At 34.8% G+C, this 22845-nt stretch overlaps 1 non-coding gene across 1 annotated transcript; it reads left to right on the top strand.

The window, feature by feature from the left end:
- Positions 1-7699: 7699 nt before the first annotated feature.
- dre-mir-129-2 (microRNA 129-2) lies at positions 7700-7786 on the top strand. The gene has a single exon (NR_030074.1). It is a non-coding gene; the product is annotated as a microRNA 129-2 (primary transcript).
- The last annotated feature ends 15059 nt before the right edge of the window (positions 7787-22845 follow it).

The raw sequence follows: 22845 nt of genomic DNA, 5'->3' as shown, positions 1-22845 counted from the left end.
TGAATATGTTGTAAATGTGACTTCTTTTATACTAGCTTTTTTTGTGCAATATTTAACCTGTTATCCAGCACTCACTTTTGGGGATTTACCCCTACCTGACTTTAAATAGTAACAGTTCTTGACTCCAGTAAGCTACAAACACATATTAAGTATCATTGGAAAGAAGACACTTTGGGCTTTACTGTGGTAAATGGGGAAGTTTCATGCTCAAACATATAAAGTTATACATTATGAAGTCATAAGAAAAAAATTGTATTGTGTTCATTATTTGTTTTTCCACATACAAACACAAGAAAACATTAATATTATGTCCTAGAAAAAAGTTTACATGAGTTTATATTTCAAATTAGATGAAGGTAGCATGCAAAATGAGATTTCTGTCAAAAGTTTCTTGAGACTATATCGGTGTCCTCAAAATTGACCCTCCCAAACCTAAACAGTAACAGTTGCTGAATGATTTGGTCTACATTCACAGTTCATGTATCTTTGGAAAGAAGACACTTGAGGCTTTATTATCCATCATCTAGAGCAGTGGTTCTCAAACTTAAACTCAAAAGTAACACCTCAGAAAACAATTGTCACTCCAAGTACCACCATACAGAGCAGTATTGAAATACAGTAGCGTAGTTGGCCCAGTAAAGAAGCTACAGCTTTGCACAGTTCAGAAATGTGGCAGATTAAATCCTACTATTAAGAATATTTATTATTGTCTGTCACTTTAAACTTTATAAAGTCTGAACATTAACACTGTACTGTGCTTATTTGTAAAAAAAACAAAAAAAAAACAAAAAAAAAGTCAACATTTAAATTAAAATGTTGTTTTAAAAGTACAAAATAGTAGGTTACTGTTCTTAAAAAAAAAAGAAAAACATTCCTGTACTTAAATGTAAAGTACTAACATATAGTAGCCAACTCGTCAACACCTGGAAATGTTGCCTGGATTTCAGAAATATAGGCTATATGTCATCATATATTTATATATAAATCATTTTTGATAAATTTTGAAATATATGTAGCATGTACACATGACATATTTGATTCCTTTGCGTACCACTAGAAGGAAACCTGCACACCACTAGTGGTACACGTACCACAGTTTGAGAACCACTGATCTAGAGCAAAAATGCTCAAACTAGGGCCCGTGGGCCAAAGTTGGCCCATTGTAACATTTGATTCGGCCCATCCCATCAGATAAGAGAGGGAAATTTTTGGCGAGGATTGGGGTTAATGCCTCAAATACATTGTCAATTCTAATTTTACGTAATGTAGTATTTGTTAGTTCTATTTTTAAGCAACAAAAATCAAACTTATTAAATTAATTACATAAGTAAATGTTTTATTTTAAAGTTAAAGGAATCCTTTTTAACTGAACATACTGTTGCTCAATGGAGACCCATTGAGTCTCAATTCAGAAGTCCTCAGTAAGCAAATAAAAGCAAAGGCAGGTGCAGCTTACTAGTGTATTCAGCATTAAACTCAATTGTGTTATAAATGAAATTCTTGTGTTTTGTGTTTTAATAGGTTCATTTATATATATATAATGATTTATACACACACACACACACAGAGAGAGAGAATGGATCATTTAAAATATATCAAAGTAAGGTTTTCTATTTATTTGTAAAACAGCTTTAAATGTTTAATTTGGCCCACAGCTCTTGATCCATTTTAATTTTTAGCCCTTCATAAGAAAAAGTTTGGGCACGCCTGATCTAGAGTTTATAATGCTCAAAATGAAAAAAGTTACTGATACCTAAGAAATCTAAAAAAAAAATGCACCTCACTAAACATTTTAATATTTCATAAACAAATATATGAAATTAGTCCTGGAGCAATACAGAAAGTAATAGGTCAAAAGCCACACATCTCCTGAGTATGTTTTGAATGTGATGGCAATATTATGCAAAATGACATTTCTGGAATTGTTTTATTATCTCTTATGATTTTCTCCTTCTTCTTGTTTTTGGAGAAGCAGTCTGATGAACATATGTACTGAAGGTTTCTAAACTATTTTAGTCTTTTCACATACCACTTCTTTTTTTAATGTTATCCTAAGTTTGTCCACAAGGTGGCTGTGAAGCCTCGTGACATTCAGTACATAAACACAATCAAACAAACGCATCCATGGGTTCATTTCTGACACTTACTGTAAGGTGTAAATTTCTATTAACAGTTCTAAAATATACATACTTGTATTCATCCACTGTAGGAGTGGCTATCGATTTTTAAATCAGCATTTAAAGTTTTATTTTAAACACGTCCACGCTTCTTAATAATAAATAAGTGCTAATCCTCCTAGCTGTAATTGTGGGTTCCCATCAAAAGTACAAAACATTTAAACTCTTTCGCTACTCGCAGCAATACACCTAAAGCTGGATTTATTTATAGAAAACAGCGCTCGGCAGAAGTGGCTGGACTCAGTAGTAACACCGCGTCTGCTTGAGTGCCACTCTTCCAGGAGAGAAACCTCCACATCACCATCAAACCCGCTTTACCAGAGCCCCGCCCCCTCTCTTTGTCAGCTGAATTAATTTGATACTATTTTTGAATTTCTGCGTTTCCCAGGGAAACCTAATGACGCAATGACGTCAATGCGGGTCAATAGCACAGCGATAGGCTGGTGGCGGGGAAAGCTGCGCTCTCCACCAACAGAAATGACACTGCTGTATCCAAGAAGCCCTGCTGTCCGTTCAATTAACAGTATGGCTGCAGAAATGAACAGCGACTGAACAGAAAGCAACGCGTTTTAAAAACGCACACCTGTCAGTGCCAAATAAAATGGTTAAGAAAGATGCGTGAATTCTTACCGTGAGCGCGCAGATCTGTCACACGCGGAACAACATCGCGTTTGACTATGTAAAACAAGTTTGCGGGACGCCAGCCCTCCTTTAACTTCTTACTTATCAAGTTTAACGTCTCCCCCCCCACCCCCAAAACACACTAGGAGCGCTGATATTTTCTCTGGGTATTTCTCTTCATTCAAAAAAAAAAGAAGAAAAAAAAAGAAAAGAAAGCGAGTGAGCTCATTCACGCAGTGAGCAGCGCTGTGGTCGAAATGCACGCGCACGTCTGAGTACTATGGTCTTGTCCAGATTCCTTTCTGAACACTGTGCGAACATCACTTTCCACCTCGAGAATACAAGCACGCGGTGAGTGATTTGACTTCTTTCCGTTTACCTTCTGAACTTTTGCGGGGTGTACATGACTTCAGTTTGGGTTTGCACTGATCGTTAATGAACTCGATGACAACTCGATTTGGATTGCATGTGCTTGCATGCCAGAAGATTAAAACTACATGGTAGCACGCTACTTCTGTGTGTTTGCACGATTGTAACACGTCCCGCTTTGTCATACGCGTCGAAATGTATTTTTTAATGACTTTTCATTGATCTCGATAGTTGTGAGAGTGTTATAATCGCAGGAGATGACTCGCCCTTGATATCATGCGGCTCTTTCACAACTTTAAATTCACTACTGCGATGTTCTCACAGAGTGCTGTTCTCATTGTTGCCGAGTGGTCACGATTCGCGCTGTTGTAACATTTATGAATCGCACTCACATCTCCGCTACACTTTCAGAGTCTGTGAGGTGCGTTTTAAAAAGAGCAAACATCCGGATCAAATAATGAAACTCTTTTCTTCAAGTCAGTCGTGTTCTTACTCAGTAGATGTGGAACGTGCATTTTTAAAAAATACTTTAGCAAATTACATCACTACGAAAATGCAACCTGGGATGTCTAGACTGCACACACTGAGAACAAAGAAACCCCCTATCCACTGTTCGTCCTATTGAAACGAGCGGGCGGCTGGTTCAGCACCACGGACAGCGACCACACGACTACTGCAGGCCTCGGCAACAGTATAGCAACAAGTTTACTGATGCATACACACGATGCAAGCAATGAATGTGTGCTGTTTTTTTTAGTTTCGTCAGTGTGCGAATCATACATCCCCATTTGGATTTTTAAATATAGCCCAGTGTCTCTTTGCATGCTGCGTCAGGTGTTTGCAAGGACTGATTAAACTCTGCGGCCTCAAACGCTGCAAGTAGGGCACCGAGCCCACCCTATACATCTTGGTCTTACAAAGCAGCATCCGTTTTTACAGTTTGTAATTGATTGTAGTGTTTGTATGGATGAGCTTTGGGATAAATTGTTTTTGATAAAGTCTTTTTGATGAACGGCCTAAATCGTGGCTTGATTCTTTCGTAAAATCGTGATCAGGTGGATTTACGTGAGGCCTATGATCCAGATTTCACTGGCAACGCCTGCTCGCTTTGCATCATCATCATCATCCGCTGTTGAAACAACCTTTATATGAGTCTCTGTGTCAGGTTTTGTTGCATGTAGTCTGGTTAGAACTGCGTGACTTTGAGTAAGCTAAGATTAGAAACAGTCGTGTTTTATGTGTCCTTCTGTTTTCAAGAAAGAGTTTAATCCGCGTGTCTGCTCTTGCTCTCTCGCTGACAGAACGGATGTGTTTATGTGCTGTGAACTCACTTCTCCTGCTATAAAAAAAAGTTTACATTTGTCTAACATATCAGGCATTTGTCACACTGTCGCCTTAAACGAGAAACGGCCACCGAATCCAGCAGTAATGTCTTTCATTTAGGGATCGGCGAAAGGAGGAGAATATATGAGCGTGACGTCAATGCAACTGACGCAGCTCTGGATAAAGGAGAATACAGAAACACATATTCTACAAACACATGCATAATGTATGTTTCTAGTTATTGTCAACAAATATTGTTCTATTATTAGCTCGTTAATTGGGGCGTAGCATCAATTCAGACCCTGCATCCATTCGAATAAAAGCAGAAAACGCAATTAGTAATTTCTTGAGGATGCCATGTCTCCAGACCCGCGCGTCACGATCCTTTACGCAAACAGGGTTGGAGAGTAGATGTGAACGCGCATGTCACGTACAATTCCTCTGAGGAGCGTTTGTGAGTGCCGTTTTTTCTCCAAGTGCTCTAAAAATAGTAACAGCTTGATCCAGAAATAGACAGGGGTATCACCCTTATATGCAGCCTTCGATTTGAGGCATAAAAACACACCAGGACGGCACGTTGTGTACTCTCGTTGTGTCCTTGTGTTATTGAACGCTTCATTCAGTTTACCGACACATGTATTTCTCTCATCGAGGGCTCCCTCCACCGGCGAGACCCTTCTCGCTTTCCCGGTGACCTCGGTGGCATGTTCTGGCTTGAAAAAGGCTTTTCTGGACGCTTCTGTATATGGTCACTTAATTCAGCACGCGTGGGTTTGGTTATTGCACGCATCAAGTCCAGGGAATCACCCCGTCTACATTCACTGAATGAAGATGAAGGATGATCTCACAGGAGCTTGATTTAACCACGGAAGCACTCAAATATGAAAACAAAGGTCGTGCTGGACGAGCTCCTTGAATAACATAATAAACGTTTTTATCATTCGTGCTTGCTATCATATGACGAAGCCTCTATGATGCAGAGGAGCCGTCCGCCACGACTGCTGCTGAAAATCGTGCCATTTCGTCGATGGCCCTTAAATTGAAGCTTCGCCATTGGCATAACGACCATGAAAGCCTTACATTTGACAACGTTATATATAGGCTAGTTCAATCAGGTTCTTTAGATTATTAAATGCTGGACAACTGTTATTTTAGAGAACAAAAAAAAAAGGTTGTTCTGTGGCATCACTGAAGAATAAACCCTTTATGGAAAGAGTGGAAATCACACGACACAGCCTCTACAATTCATAGGAGCTGTCCATCACCGGTGGTGCTGAAATGTATGCCATTTCACTCACAACCTTCACTCAAACTATAGCGGCCGCTCCAAGGATACACTCATTCCAGATCTTAACCGATGAGTAAAGCTGCCCTTTCGTGGCCTCCGTCGTGTGGAAAGTTGGAATCATCTGGAAACAGCACTTGTGCCTGTGCGTCACACGCTGAAAACTGCGCATCTGAAAAAAAAATCCTCAATAATTCACAATATCACATGCGTTTAATAATTAATTTCCTGCACGACTTTAAGGTTAGTCTGGTAACCCTGCTGAGAACACCATCTTGAACCAGCCTAAGATGGTTGGTTCGCTGGTCTGGATTAAACATGACCGAATTGATCTTCCGTCCTGATCCAAATCTAAACTGGAACCCCTCTAAGAGCAACCCATTAGAAACAAAGGCACCTCGAGATCACGTCAGTGGTGACACCCTTTTTTAAGGAATACCCTCAGTGTTGGTGTATTAGCCAAAGCGTCAAATCTAGATTTGTAAACAATCCGGTTTGTTTATAGAGCCAAACGCGTGGTCTGTGCAAAACCAGCTCGTCAGACTAAACACGTAACTGCAAAATCTCGGTCATGCATATGGTTTATGTTCATCACTTCAAAGACCAATCAATTCTTCGCGTTTGCCAAACGCATGAAGTGGGTAAGAGCCCAGCGCTGCTTGGTAATTCGTTTTTGGCGTGCGCTTTCATCGGAAACAGCACAGATTGGCGAGTCGTGACTGCTAAAGTGAGTAATGCGCGTCGGCTGCGTCAGTAGGGGCAAAGCGCTGGGTGCCGGAGACAGATGGAGGGAATCGTGACTGACTGGAGACTTCCACAAATGAAACCACAGCCTCATCATGTCTCCACGAGAGAGCTATCTGTTAAATGTTAGGGTCTCGCTGTTCTCCCCCGTCACTCTCAGTTCTGACCTTGGAATCCGGAGGCGATTCTACACATTCACAGAAATGCGACTTTGAGTGTCGGGCTCTCCAGTTAGCGAGTTGATGCGTGCGTGTGCATGTGTGCTCGTGCTTGTGAGGTTATTTTATGGTTGTGTATGTGTGTGTGTGCGTGCGCGTGCGTGCGTGAGTGAGATGTGTGGGGTATCCAAATATAGCCAGACTCTGAGAATGATGTTCATTATTTTATGAGACAAGGAAAGAAGAAAGCTTTGGTGGCTGCAGACCTTGTATACACGAATCTCGGGGAACTTGTGGTAAGTGTCCAGATGGATCATTTTGTTTCTAATAGCGCACTGTTTGATTTGGTGAGATGCGTTTTGAATACGAATGGATCATTCCATATGCTTTGAGTAAATACTCTTCTTACTGATTAACCCTCCGGAATCCAAATACGAACTAAAATTTAATAAAATAATATAACAACCCTTGCGTTATTAGCTAAACGGACGCGCGTTCGGGTGAAGAAAGCGCGCTTCGCAAAAGGCAACGACGACGCACATTTATTAAACGCATTTCGCACACCGGTGGAGAATTAGTTTTGTATATTTTTCCTTTTTTCAAAAAGGGGGGTCCCTGAGTGAGAAGAGCACGGATTGGTCGAATGACGAGGTTTCCTATGCTCCAATGAAATCCTTCACTGCTCTCTATTTACTGTGAGCTGGAGCGCAGTAATTCCCCTCCTTCAACAGATCTATCGACTGACAGGAGTAGATCAGCTTTTTGCTGAACCACATCACGAACAGGAGAATATGTACAGTATGGCCATAGGAACGGCACCAGAGCACGGATAAAATGACGGCGCGCGGGCACGGACTGGCAAGGACTCGCGCACCAGAGCGGATTCTGTGCATTTCTCCGCGAATGAGTAGAACTGGAGTCTACTGCACACGATCCGGCCATTGGCTGTACAACAACATGGACTGACAGTGATTATGGACCAAGCCTGCAACTCAGATGCCACGTTCAAAGCGTATGGAAAAGTCTTTCACGAATCTTTTTGCGGTCTGGGCTTGCTGTTCTCAACTATCAATGGGAAGCCCTTACCCCAAAAAGCATTTGCGGAGGGCGCACACGGCGAATGACAGAAGAAAGCTCTCTTATTTCTGCTCCTCTTGGATACCATCATTGCCAGAATGGCACACGTTGCAATTCTCACACAAGTTATTATGCTGTTTTTCTTTCACTGGGGAAAAATTGCGTTTGTTCACTATTTTCATTTTGTTTATTATCTAAGTCTGGCACCCCCATTCAATGGCTCCAACCGCGCCTCACGAGTTTAACGTGTGATTTATTCCTGTATATTAAGAGTAACGGTTGGGGACTGCATGCTTACTAAAACTAACGTAAACGATGCAATACTTGACTTTTTAACCATGTGAATGAACAGCAGAATTGAAGCACAAATGCAATAAAAAAATATTACATCTGGATCGTGACATCTTATTTGGAGTTTTGCAGAGACGCAGCCGACGAGCGCGCGCAGGTGCTGTTGCATATACGGCTCGAAGTGTGTTCGCAGAGTTTACATACGATTGATAAACACGACTCCAGTGTGTTTCAATGGAAACAGAGTACTCACTAGCAACCGATGTATGGACGGGAGGATTTCTGAATGACTAAAATCACGCGTGCTCACTATAAAAACATATGATGTTGACTTGGAATCAGAATATTGGGCTGTTAGTGTCACGTGCTCAAAAATAAACTTGTTCACACGTAACACATTAAAGATGAATTCCATACACACAGATAAGAGAAACTTCATATTCCATTCTGGAAATTAGATTCATTTACACTCCAACACAAATGTATAAAAGTATTATCATGGTCATATCACGTTTGCACAGGTTGTTTTAATGGTATAATAGTCAGTAAATATGCAAAGCAATACAAAAGTGCAAATTAAAAATGCACAACCAAAACAAAAGTTGAATCAAAGATTACATTTTATGATGCTTCGAGATCTCCAAAAGCATATATGTTTATGCGTTTTGAAAGGATTGCATAATAATGTGAGACCGGTTGTTTTATATAATGCTGGACATTTAAACGGACAGCATCATAGACGACAGGACTACATAATTCATCTATTTAATTACAGTAGTATGCCTGTTTAATGGACTTTTCCATTCTGTGGGCGTTCTGTGGTTTGCAGATTTATGTGATACATACAGATTCAGCAGTTATAGGTGTTGCATGATTGTAAGGCGCTTTCCTAATATGTTCTCTATTCTCTATTTGTCACAGTCAACAGATAAATTCCCTAACAACAACATTAGTAAATATATATTTATATCTTCCCTTTTTCAAAGACAAAACTCTGCTGCCTCACGTTCAGGCCTTTTCCCGTTCCCATTTCATTTCCAGTCACGCTCTCTAATCAAGCAGAAAAAAAAACACATTCAAGTAACTCACTTTGTCCGGTCAAGTAAGTCAGTTTTACATAAAACTAATGTATAGCAACAATGCGTGTTCATTTGCGGGCAGGTTATTCCAGCCCCAGGGTCTCTGAGCTAAAACAGAAAAGCAGACAGGCACACACACAAACAGAGAGAGAGAGAGAAAGAATCCGAGTCAACAGATCAGGAGAGTCCATGCCTAAATAACAGATGCCAGGCACGTGAATAATGACATTTCTGTGTGTTTTCTCAAATGCCTTATATCATGTCATTGATTTTAGAGCTACTTCATGTCATATTTTGTATTATCTTGTAATCATGAGGCTCTAGATTATCACCAGATGCACATATTCCATTTTTAAACGTAATATTCATGTGTAACTGTTCAGTAAAACTAAAATGTGATGTGAGATTGGCTCTCGACGTGATGCGCTCACATCATGACCACCCTAAACCATGTGCACATACAGCGGATTGTTACTTTGCATTAGTTCATCACTGAGAAAATAAATCTTTACACATACAAGAGATATTTTCTGTCAGTGTGGTCATATATTTTAAAAGATGTGATGTTTTTGTTTTGGTAAACACACTATTTACCACACATTACGGTTAGAGATCAGGTGATTTTCGTGTTGTGCAGCTCAATGAATAGCTCTTTACGCTCATGAACTACTATAAATAATCAAGTCTTACAGAGTGTTTCGTAAAATAATTAATCATTTCAGATGCAAAGTTTCAGTTTGTGCATCATTGTGTGTTTTTTATTATTAGATGAGTAAGATCTGATTATAATATCTGGAAAGTGAATTATTAATTAAGCAAGGTTACATATTTGAATTCAGAAGGAAAAGGGGAGACAGCACTTTATAAAGATAAAGCTTTGAATCATGTTATGAATGAAAAGCTAAAAAGTTGTGTCCTTTTAAAACTTTTTTTTATATATAAAAATATATTAAAACTCAAATATAACGTGAGATTGACTCGTTCTCTGATTTTTTGTTGAACAGATGAAGCACTCATATCATAACCTCTGTAAGCCATGGACACAAACAATGGACTGTTACTTTCTATTAGTTTATCATTGAGAGAACAAACATTTTCAAAGCCGAGTGATGTTTCCATTCTTACTCATTTGATCATTGTGCTAAAATGTGTGGATGATCACACAGCACACCATTACAGGTAAAGCTCAGATGATTCTCGTGTTGTGCAGCTCAATGAATTGCTTTGTACGCTCATAAACTACTCTAAATAATCAAGTCTTTCAGAGTATTTTGTAAAAGAATAAATCATTTCAGATGCAGAGTTTGTTCATCATTGCATGTTTCTTATTGATGAGTAAGTTCTGATTATAATATCTGCAAAGTAAATTATTAATTAAGCAAGGTTACATATTTGAATTAAGAAGGAAAAGGGGATACTAAACATATACAGATATACAGTTTGCATCATGTTATGAATGAAAAGCCAATAGATTGTGTCATTTCCAAATGTTATTTAATATATTTAAATGTATATTTTAAAACTAAGATATAATGCGAGATTGACTCGCTGTCTGATTCTATGTTTAACATATGAGGCACTCATATCATAACCTCTCTCAACCATGAGCACAAATGGTGGATTGTTACTTTCTATTAGTTCATCATTTAGAGAAAATAAAAGACGAGTGATGTTTTCATTCTACCTCATTTTGTCAACATGCTAAAATGTCTGGAGGATCACACAGCACACCATTACGGTTAAAACCTGGGTGATTCTCGTGTTGTGCAGCTCAATGAATAGCTCTGTACGCTCATAAACTACTATAAATAATCAAGTCTTTCAGAGTGTTTTGAAAAAAAAAATCATCATTTCAGATGCAAAGTTTGTTCATCATTGCATGTTTTTATTGTTAGATGAGTAAGATCTGGGTTTAATATCTGCAAACTAAATTATTAATTAAGAAATGTAACATCCTTGAATTAAAAAGATAAAGGGGATACGGCACTTTAAACATACAGACATAGTTTTGCATCATTTTATGAATGGAAAACTAAAAGGTTGTGTCTTTTTCACATCTTTTCTTCTATATATATATATATTAATATTATATATATAATTATTTTGAAAATTTTGTTCTTTTACAAATATTTCCCAAATGATGATTAACAGAGCAAGGAAATTTTCACAGTATGTCTGATAATGTTTTTTCTTCTGGAGAAAGTCTTATTTGTTTTATTTCGGCTAGAATAAAAGCAGTTTTTAATTTTTAAACACCATTTTAAGGACAAAATTATTAGCTCCTTTGAGCAATTTTTTTTCTGAAAGTCTACTGAACAAACCATCGTCATACAATAGCTTGCCTAATTACCCTAACCTGCCTAGTTAACCTAATTAACATAGTTAAGCCTTTAAATGTCACTTTAAGCTGTATAGAAGTGTCTTGAAAAATATCTAGTCAAATATTATTTACTGTCATCATGGCAAAGATAAAATAAAATCAGTTATTAGACATTAATTATTAAAACTATTCTGTTTAGAAACGTGTTGAAAAAATATTCTCTCCGTTAAATAGAAATTGGGGAATAAATAAACAAGGGGGCTAATAATTCTGACTTCAACTATATATATATATATATATATATATATATATATTTATATATGTGTGTGTGTGTGTGTGTGTGTGTGTGTGTGACTCGTTTTCTGATACTATTTTTAACAAATAAGCACTCATATCATAACCTCTCTAATCCATGAGCACAAGCTGTGTATTGTTACTTTCTATTAATTCATCATTGGGAAAATAAATGTTTTTAAAGACGAGTGATGTTTTCATTCTCACTCATTTTGTCAACATGCTAAAATGTCTGGAGGATCACACGGCACACCATTACGGTTAAAACCTGCGTGATTCTCATGTTGTGCAGCTCAATGAATAGCTCTTTACCTTCATAAACTACTATAAATAACACACGTGCAGCTGATGATGTGACAATAAAATTGATTTGATTTGATAAATAATCAAGTCTTTCAGAGTGTTTCGTAAAATAATGAATCATTTCAGCTGCAAAGTTTCAGATTGTGCCTCACTGCGTAGTTTTTTATTGTTATAATATCTGCAAGGTAAATTATTAATTAGGAAGGAAGCAATCTTACATATTTGAATTAAAAAGGAAAAGGGGATACAGCACTTTAAATGTTTACAGATATTCAGTTTTGCATCATGTTATGAATAAAGAGCCAAAATGTTGTATCCTTTTCAAATCTTTTTTTTTTTATATATAAATATATTTTAAAACTAAAATATGATGTGAGATGGATTATTTAACAAACAATGCACACATATCCTAACCTCTCATGGGCTCAAGCAGTGGATTGTTACTTTCTATTAGTTCATCATTTAAGAAAAGTTTTTAAAGACGAGTGATGTTTTCATTCTCACTCATTTTGTCAATGTGCTTAAGATCAAACTAATTTGTTTGTTTTTGGTAAACACAACACACCATTACTGTCCAGATGATTGTCATGTTGCGCAGCTCAATGAATTGCTCTTTACAGACGTGAACTATACATAATCAAGTCTTTCAGAGTGTTTTGTAAAATAATTAATCGTTCAAGCTGCAAAGTTTCAGTTTGTGCATCACTGCATAGTTTTTTATTGTTATGATATCTGCAAGGTAAATTAATAATTAAGGAGGAAGCAATCTTGCATATTTGAATTGAAAAGGAAAAGGAGATACAGCACTTGTATGTATATGGATATACAGTTTTGCATCATGTTATGAATGAAAAGCCAAAAGTCTGTATCCTTTTCAAATCATTTTTTACATTTATATTTTAAAACTAAAAGATGGGATGTTTTTCCCAGTGTTGGGTTGCGGCTGGAGTGGCATCCGATGCGTAGAACATATGCTGGATAAGTTGGTGGTTCATTCTGCTGTGGTGACCCCGGATTAATAAAGAGACTAAGCCGAAAAGAAAATGACTGAATGAATGATGTGATACTGACTCTGGTTATGTTTAACAAGTGATGTGTTCATTATGTATCCTCTCTAAACCATGATCACAGACAGTGGAATGTTATTTATATTAATTAATCAATTACAAAACAAATGTTTTCAAAGATTTTTTTTAAAGTAATGTTTTCATTCTCACTCATTTTTTAATGTGCTAAAAGGTTCATGATCAAACATATTTGTTTGCTTGGGAAAACACACTGTGCTTTAGGTTTAAAGCTTGTATAATTGTCTTGTGCAGTCTGTTAGATTGTTTTGTAAAAGATTTTATAAATTTGACATCACATTTTTTATGCATCAGTGAGTATTTTCTATTGTTAGATTTGTAACATCGGATTACAATATCTGCAAAGTTAATTATTAATATACTGAATATCCTTGTATAATGTTATGAAAGAAAGGCCAAACATGTGCAAACATATCTGATTTGATCAGCATTTGAATTTACTGGACACAGTTTTGGGTGAATAATACTTTTGTACTGTGCTTTGTTTATTTCCACATAACATAAATGCAAATCAATTTGAATTAAACTCGATTTTTTTCTTCTTTGTCTTCCACTGCTTTTACGTTTAGTGTGAATGTTCATGTTAAGCTTCTGAAATTGTATATTTTTATGTTTTATAATGTAAATGTAGTGTAAGATTTACTCTTGTTCTCTGACTTTGAGGTTTAGAGGTGATGTGCTCATATCCCAACAACCCTGCATGTGTACAAAAGGTGGATTGTCGTTTTTTAACTACTATTTTAACTACTATAAATAATAGTAAAATAAAATTAAATGAATTACAAATGCCTATTTTTAACTGTATATGTGTCAGTGTGTTTTTCCTTTTGTTAGATTTTTTAACTTCTTATAATATCTGCAAAATCAAGTTTTAGTCATGTAAAAACCAAATCAAGATACACTCAAAAAATTGTATTTGCTGTCTGTTCAAACTACTTACTTCAATTGAGCTGAAACAACACAATTCTTGCTATTTTTTGGGACAACTTAATCGTTTTATGTTTAATCCACCTAAATTTGTAAGAGCTAATAACTTAACTCAATTCCTTTATGTTGTCCCGATACAAATCGATTGTGTGGAACCCAGAATTTTTTAAGTGTACACTCAAAAAATGACTTTTGCTGCTTGTTCAAACTATGTATTTAAAATGAGTTAAAACAACACAATTCTTACGTTTTTTTTGCAACAAGTAATTGTTTCATGTTCGACAAAAATTAAAATTGAAATTTGTAAAAATGATTAAGCTACCTTAATTGATTTGTGTTGGGACAACATGAGGGAATTGTGTGGAACCCAGCACTTTTACAGTGTAAATGCTGGGTTCCACTCAATTCATTTGTGTTGAGATAACATGAAGGAATTACATTAAATTATAAATGTTTACATTTTATTGAACACAAAACAATAACTGTAAGCTGTTGCAAATTATAAGAATTGTGTTGTTTCAACTCATTTTGAATACGTAGTTTAAACAAACAGCCAATGCCATGTTTTGAGTGCATGTCAACTGAATGAATAGGAAAATGTGACTGAGCACAAATTCACTTTACTCTTATAGAAATTCACAGTTTTTTCATTATGTTATAAAATAATTTACTAACATCTGGATTCAGTCAGCAGATTTTTTTTGGGTGAATTAAATTTTGTAATCAGGTTCTCAGATTCACGCAAATGTTCATATTACACTTTTTTCATATTACACAATTTCATTTTAAGGGCCTTTTTAAAACTAAGAGTGCAGCTCATGCACATGTCAACCTTGTCATGATAAAAATAAAAAAGCAAAAGCCTTCTTAAGTTGTTTGTGTAGGCTTGTATTTTACAGCACCTAGAAATGTCTGTGTCAACTACTTTATTTAACTTGCCAAGGTGCCAATTTCACATCTGACAAGTGCACAATAGAGAGATCTCACATCCATAACAAAGCATTATCCTTACACATGCAAAAATATCAAATAAAATATATATTCTTATCCATTTGATTAGAGGTATTTCTTTAGAGTTGTGCAGTTTAATTCACAGAATGTGAACTTGCACCCTTTTTCGGTTACATACATGTTTTTTTTTCCCTCATTTCAAATCTAAAACATGTTTAGAGACTCTAGTTGTTTTAGAAATATATAAACAGAAGTTCCAATATACCTTCAGCATATACAATCCCTGTAAATTTACATTTGAAATTTTCACTGTAAATGCCACATCCATGACGCTGGAATTGCTCAAGATTGACTCTCGTTCTCTGACTCTGCGTTTACCAAATGATGCACTCATATCGTAATATCTCTAAAGCGCGAGCACAAACAGTGGATTGTTACTTTGTATTATTCATCAGTGAAAGAAAAAAAAATCTTGTGATGCTTTCATTCTCTTGATTTCTCTTCAATGTGGTCATATATCTGATTTGTCTGTTTTGGTAGTCATGAACTATTATAATCAAATTGTTTACAGTGTTTTATAAAAGAATACATCTTGTCTGTTGTCTGTGCATCAGTGCATATTTCCTATTCTTAGATGTGTAACATCTAATTGTAATACCTGCAATGTAAATGATTAAGAAATGTAATCACTAAGGTTTTAACATTACTGAATGTACTTAATATGGTTTTGTTTAATTTATCTTAACTTAATAAGATGTATCATTTATTGCTAAATACACTTTTGAGGGAATATACAATAACAAACTAGTCTCAGTTAAACTTGATACAAAAACACAACATTTTCTAATAGGATAGATGCTTCTGTATACTGGCTATTAATTTTCAGGTTTTCAGATTTAAATACTAGGTATTAATTTTCTTTTTCCAGCTGTAATTTTTGCATAAAGAATTATCATCATATAAGGCATATATACAGTCTACAATGTTTTTATTAGGTTTACCGTATTGTTAAAACTTACCAATTCATTACTAAATTCAGGCTGTGGTGTAGACAATAAAGATCAACGATTCCAGACTTCTTGATAATAATGTGTGTTATCAGTCAGCATCTCTTATTGTGTGCTTATTTTAAATCCGAATAGCATATACTATTCGTTTATATAAGAATAATTACAATTTCTTTTTTTTGGTATACAAATACTGTCACACTTTACAATAAGGTTATATTAATTAATTTTAGTTAATGTCTTTTTTAATATGAACTAACAAAAAAATAATACTACACCATTTATTAATCAAAGTTCAACATTTGCATTATTAAAATCCCTAATCCATGCTTGTAAACATTAGTTAAAGGTGCAGTAGGTGATCTTCCACAATGCTAACAGCTTAGCATAAATCTCTGAATCACACTCCCTCCTCTGCCGTCTAGAGCCACGCCTCCTTAAACACGAGCACAGCAAAAGAACCCTTTCTCATGTGTTAAAAGCGACTAGTGCTTGTCCGGCGGCGTGCAAGCCAAACTGACATGGGATTTCAGAGTGAATATTAGAGTTGCATGGTAAACAATATGGGGAGAGACTAGTATGAAGGCGGAATAGCGGTATTTACTTGTGTTTTGTCGTTAAACTAATTAAAACCTACATTATCGATGCTGTAAAAGGTCCCTTATGAAACTGAAAATAGTCTTATCAATCTTTCATCTGAAGATTTTAGTGGCTGAACAACACTTCTGTGAAGATACAACCCATTTATAACAACAACATCCAACGTTACATCAGCTTTACATCACGTTAGCACTTTGAGTAAACGTGAACAAACAACAAGCGACCTTATTTCTACCTTATTAACTACCCATTTACCCATTTAACTAGACATTTGTTTTTGTTCCCTGCTAGTTTATCAAAGCACAATATGATGTTTCTATTATAGTATTTGTGTTAAAGTGTTTTTGTGAGATTTATATTACACGGGAATATTTAAAGATATTAATTCTTAAAACAATATAAAATGTTGGTACATTTGAATGATGTCTGTTTTAAATAAACCATGCACTGATTATTGTTTGTGCTTGACATTGTTAAATCTTTACTGTCAACAATCCTGGGGTGTCATTTATAAATGTGAGATATGCACAAAATGATTTAAATGTGCTTACAGAATTTTCCAAGCAAAAACAAAAATTGCTTGGAATTTTCCAAGCGAAAACAAAAATTTTCCAAGCAAAAACCATTTTTGATGGGAAAATGCATGCACTTATAAGTAAATTCCAGGTAAACATATATATCTTAAATACTGACTTAATTAAACCACTTTAAATAATCATTAATAAATGAATAGCATTTATTCTGGTGTAATAAATAACCCCAGGTTACATTAACATCGTATAAACTCACTTTAAATAAGCTGAACTAACTTTAATTTATGCATTTTACCAATTTTCTCATGCAGGATCACACGATTTGGAAACTGATTTAGGACTGAACCTGCCAAAAATCACTCCTGACCAATGCAGACAACTGGCTGGATAATTTCTCATCTGCTTTCCACCTAAAATATTTTTTCATATTTGTGAAATAAAATCTTAAATAGACAGAATGATTGTTCACTTACGTGCTGCATGCCTCAGGTACTGTTCGTCACTGTGAAATAATACTTGATTTTCAGTAAGTTCCTCGGTCAACCTTCATCTCTAAATACGACCTACGAGCACAGAAGGACATTACACTACATTGCAAATGATGATTTCTTATTTTGTACAATTAAACAGTGTGGTTGCAGTTTCCGTCCCTCGTAGAAGGAAAAGGGGAGAATCAGTTCAGTCTGAAATTGTGTTTACTGTATTATGATTGTTTTAACTAGGGCTGCACAATAAATCGGTTCAGCATCACAATGTGATCATTTTACAACAGTCATATCCAAGCATACACAATGTTGAGTCTGGATTATAATTGATCATTTGCCTGATTTTTTTGAGGCCTGAAATGGTACTGTTTGTAATTTTAATAACGATTAATTATTTACATTATACATTACATTATTATTTACATTATATATTACATTAATATTTACATTATACATTACATTATTATTTACATTATACATTACATTATTATTTACATTATACATTACATTATTTACATTTATACAAAGAAGACTACACAGTGTAATTTCACATTTAATTATACAATTACTGTTTACATGCATACTGTGTAGTGTAACATGAAAAAACACACACACACACACACACATTTGTATCTTTTCTTTATAGTGTATATACATTTGAAGTTAGAATTATTAGCTCCCTTTTGATTTTTTTTCTTTTTTCAAATATTTCCCAAATGATGTTTAACAGAGCAAGGAAATTTTCACAGTATGTCTGATAATATTTTTTCTTCTAGAGAAAGTCTTATTTGTTTTATTTCAGCAAGAATAAAAGCAGTTTTAATTTTTTTAAAAAACATTTTAAGGTTAAAAATTATTACAGAACAAACTATCATTTTATATGACTTGCCTAATTACCCTAACCTGCCTACTTAACCTAGTTAAGCCTTTAAATGTAACTTTAAGCTGAATTGAAGTGTCTTGAAAAATATCTAGTAAAATATTATTTACTGTCATCATGGCAAAGATAAAATAAATCAGTTTTTATAGATGAGTTATTAAAACTGTTATGTTTAGAAATCTTCTCTCTATCGAACAGAAATTTGGAAAAAAGTTAACAGGGGGGCTAATAAATCTGACTTCAACTGTATATATGTATATATATATATGCTTGTAGATTGTTTATTATGTTATATGAAGTCGCACTCTCTTACAGAATCATCCCAATCCAACTAAAATTAGATTAGATTAAATCTGATAAAACTGTATTTTTATCACAATATATATCGCAGAATAACAAAATATTGCAATGTTGTATTTTTCCAATATCATACAGCCCTAGTTTAAATGAAAAACAATATAATTTTAGAGGTAAAACTAACTAAAACTAAGTTTGTGTTTTAGGTGAGTGTATCTATGTTAATGGATCTAATGTATTGTGTCAGCTTTTCTTTTTCTGTTTACTGAGTCAAACTATTTCTCCACGTCTCTTGTTATAACTCTCTGGATGTTTTTCACCTGCCCACTCATTATAGTTTTCTTAATCATCAGTGTCTTTTGTTATTTATAGATTACATTGTATTGCAAAGTATGATTTAAGATTTGCACAATTAAACACATTTTGTGAACAAAATGGGTGATTTCTTAATTATTTCTCAACAGCAGTTTGAAATTTCACACGTTTTAAATGATAAATAATATAATTTCAGAGCTACTGAACTATAAATAATGCTGAATGAGTCTTTGACAACAAAATGTACTTGTTTTTTCCCCTGAATTAATTATCTAAAGAATATCTAAACATAATGTAATCTACAAAAAACATCTTCCCTTTCCATGCATATTTAAGCTTATAAGTACTACAATAAAATCATTTGTATATATACTAATCCGTTTAAATGAAATTAATGCATGTTCTGGTATACTGATGCAAGATTTTACCATTACTTTGCATTGAATCACATATTTTACTGTAAGGTCTTATGTTAACAACAATAAAATAACATTTATATGCCTGAGTAAGAATTAAATGAAGCAAAAACAGTTATTTGACGGTTTTTGATCATATATGTATTTATGCACACACACACACACACACACACACACACACACACACACACACACACACACACACACACACACACACACACACACACACACACATACACACATATGTTTTTGTGAAAAGTGGGGACATTACATAGGTTTCCATTCATTTTATACTGTCCAAACCGTATATTGTATTGACCTCACCCCACCTCACCCCTAAACCCAACCATTACAGGTGACTTTGTGCAGCTTATACTCTCAGATTAAACTCATTCTGTAGGATTTATAAGCTTTTTGAGAAATGAGGACGTCACCAATGTCCTCATATTTTACCTCCTTTTTGTAATACCTGTGTCATACCTATGTCATTATGTCACAAAAACATGTACACACACACACACACACATACACACAGAGAGGGGCGAATTTATATTGGTGTGTTTTTTTTATATCACTCAATCTTCTTTTCAACATTTGAAATAATGCAGTTTTTACATTTTTAATGATTATTCATTCATTCATTCATTCATTCATTCATTTTCTTTTCGGCTTAGTCCCTTTATTAATGAATGAACCACCAACATGCAAACTCCACACAGAAATGCCAACTGACTCTGCCGAGGCTCGACCCAGCGACCTTCTTGCTGTGAGGTGACATCACTATCCACTGCGCCACCGCATTGCTCATTTTAAATAATTAGTTTTCTCAAAATGAACTTACAATTAAAAATAATATATTTTTTATAAATCTGACCCCTAGACTGTTCCATGATGGATATTTTATTCTGTGATATTGTTATTACTATTATCAGATAACAATACATTATTATAATATTATTATATTTGATTGTATATTAAATAATAATTACATTACAATTGTGTTTAACTGTCACAATACAAAATATGGTGGAAAACGATGCTACACATACACGCACGCACACATACCATTCACAAAGTAAGGCTGTCAAATTTCTAACATTTTGCTTTTAAATTATTTTGAATATTACATCTTTGTTCATCTTTCTATTGTCTGTATTTACAAATAAATGTTTTTTTTAAACATAAAACAATTTTAAGTGACTAAATGTGGTCAGATCTGTGTCTTTTCTGTCTGATATGAATAATTTATTCCAATATATCATGTTTCAAATGTTCCATATTTAATGTTTCTCAATGGCCAGAATTATGTGTGCTTTTAAAATGTTGATGGCATAATAAAAATTAAGGCTTGACAAGAACACTTAAATAACATTAAATAAACATTAAAGTTGTTCAACAGTATAGGCGTAGTAAAGTTTTGATGAACATATACAAGACAATTTGTTCCATCCTCTAAATGGCTGAAGAAAAATCTTAAAAATATGTTTTTGTGGATGCGACAAAGAGGTTAAAAAATTTGTTTTCTTTTTCTTTTAGTTAAGCTTAGCCTAGTAAAAGTAACTGTCTATATTGTCATATAAAAGGAGGTCTACATTGTGTTCGGAGTGTTTTGTGTGTGTTTATCTTTTTTAAAGATCTAAAAACTAAATCCACTAGATAAAATTTTTATTTTGTATAATGAGTCAAACTTTTTATTAACTTTCCTTGTTTTCTTAAACATCAACGTCTTTTTTTTTAATAAATGTTTTTTTTAAATAAACCAGTACTGGGAAGCACCCATACACACCCATTCACACACATACACTACGGCCAATTTAGTTAATTTAATTCACCTATACCGCATGTCTTTAGACTGTGAGGGAAACCGGAGCACCCAGAGAAAACCCACGCCAACACGGGGAGAACATGCAAACTCCACACAGAAATGCCAACTGACCCAGCCGGGACCCAAACCAGTGATCTTCTTGCTGTGAGGCAACAGTGCTAACCACTGAGCCACAGGGTCGCCCTTGCTCCATCCTATTTATTTATGTGTTCATTTACAAGTGTTGGATGGATCATTTAACCGGCTAAAATATTACTAGAATTAAATGTTTAATTTGTCAGCTTGTAAAAACATTTAAATGAGTGTGTTATCATGGCATATTAGAGTAAACTAGTTATGATTTTGTCACAGATGATTATCTTTAAAATATGACAATCTACACACACACACACACACATACACACACACACACACACACACATATATATATATATATATATATATATATATATATATGTGTGTGTGTGTGTGTGTAGATTGTCATATTTTAAAGATAATATTATTATGATATTTCAATCAATCACCTGTCAAATGTGTTTGTTGGTTTTATGATGTACTTTAGAGGATTTTTGTGTTGAAGATGAATAGAAGAATATGATCACAAGATTGTGATACAGTGTAAAACATCATTATAATATGACAAGATGTTCAAGCTCCTAACGGTTTGAACATGCTATATCGTAGAAGGTGTGGATTAAAGGTAATAATGATTTAATAAATTATTTTCATTTTTTTTGCACAGACCAATCATTTTGTTTCATGAGACCTTACCTCAAGTATCCGCAAAGTATCATCAGAAGCCAAGGGCATTCACTTTGTTTACCCTATATGTTGTTTTAACTCTCCAAGTGTAATTTGAGAAGACATAGACTTGAATTTTATGAATTATGAACCCGTTTCAGCTAAAACATCTTTAATGTTCGACTGAGGAATCAGAAGTCATGTTGTTATCTTGGATATCTTCTCGTCTTTAGTGAGAGTAAACTAACGTTTCATTTCACTTTTAACTAGCTACCTTATATTAACAAGGGAATAATTATTGTAAATTGTTAGCAAACAAGACATTCAGTAATACATTTAATCAAGTAATCAAGGTAATACATTTGTTAGGCTTTCTTCTAAAATGTGCAGTTTGATATGTGCCATTCATTTCAGTGACATCGTGACTCTTTCCTGACGTTTACTGGAACGAATTCACAAACGGTAAATATCTAAGTCTGTATGTAATTGTTCCTTTGACAACACGTGACTCTGACAATTATACAATATATTTACCTTTCAAAATACCAACCATTCAAATCGTCCACATCTCTTACACTAATACTTCATAGTTCATACACACCTTGACTCTCGGGTCTCCCGATAACATGAGATACGAGTGGGCGGAAACCTGCTGATGAACACGCAGAACTTATATCCAATCAGAAAGCAGTGATGGAGAAGTACGTAATCAACACGGAAGCGGATGTGTTTGAATCCTGCA

The sequence above is a fragment of the Danio rerio genome, chromosome 7, assembly GCF_049306965.1.
Source record: "Danio rerio strain Tuebingen ecotype United States chromosome 7, GRCz12tu, whole genome shotgun sequence".
Lineage (NCBI taxonomy): Eukaryota > Metazoa > Chordata > Actinopteri > Cypriniformes > Danionidae > Danio > Danio rerio.
Note: the sequence above shows the minus strand (reverse complement) of the source record. Positions and strands in the feature narration are given on the sequence as shown.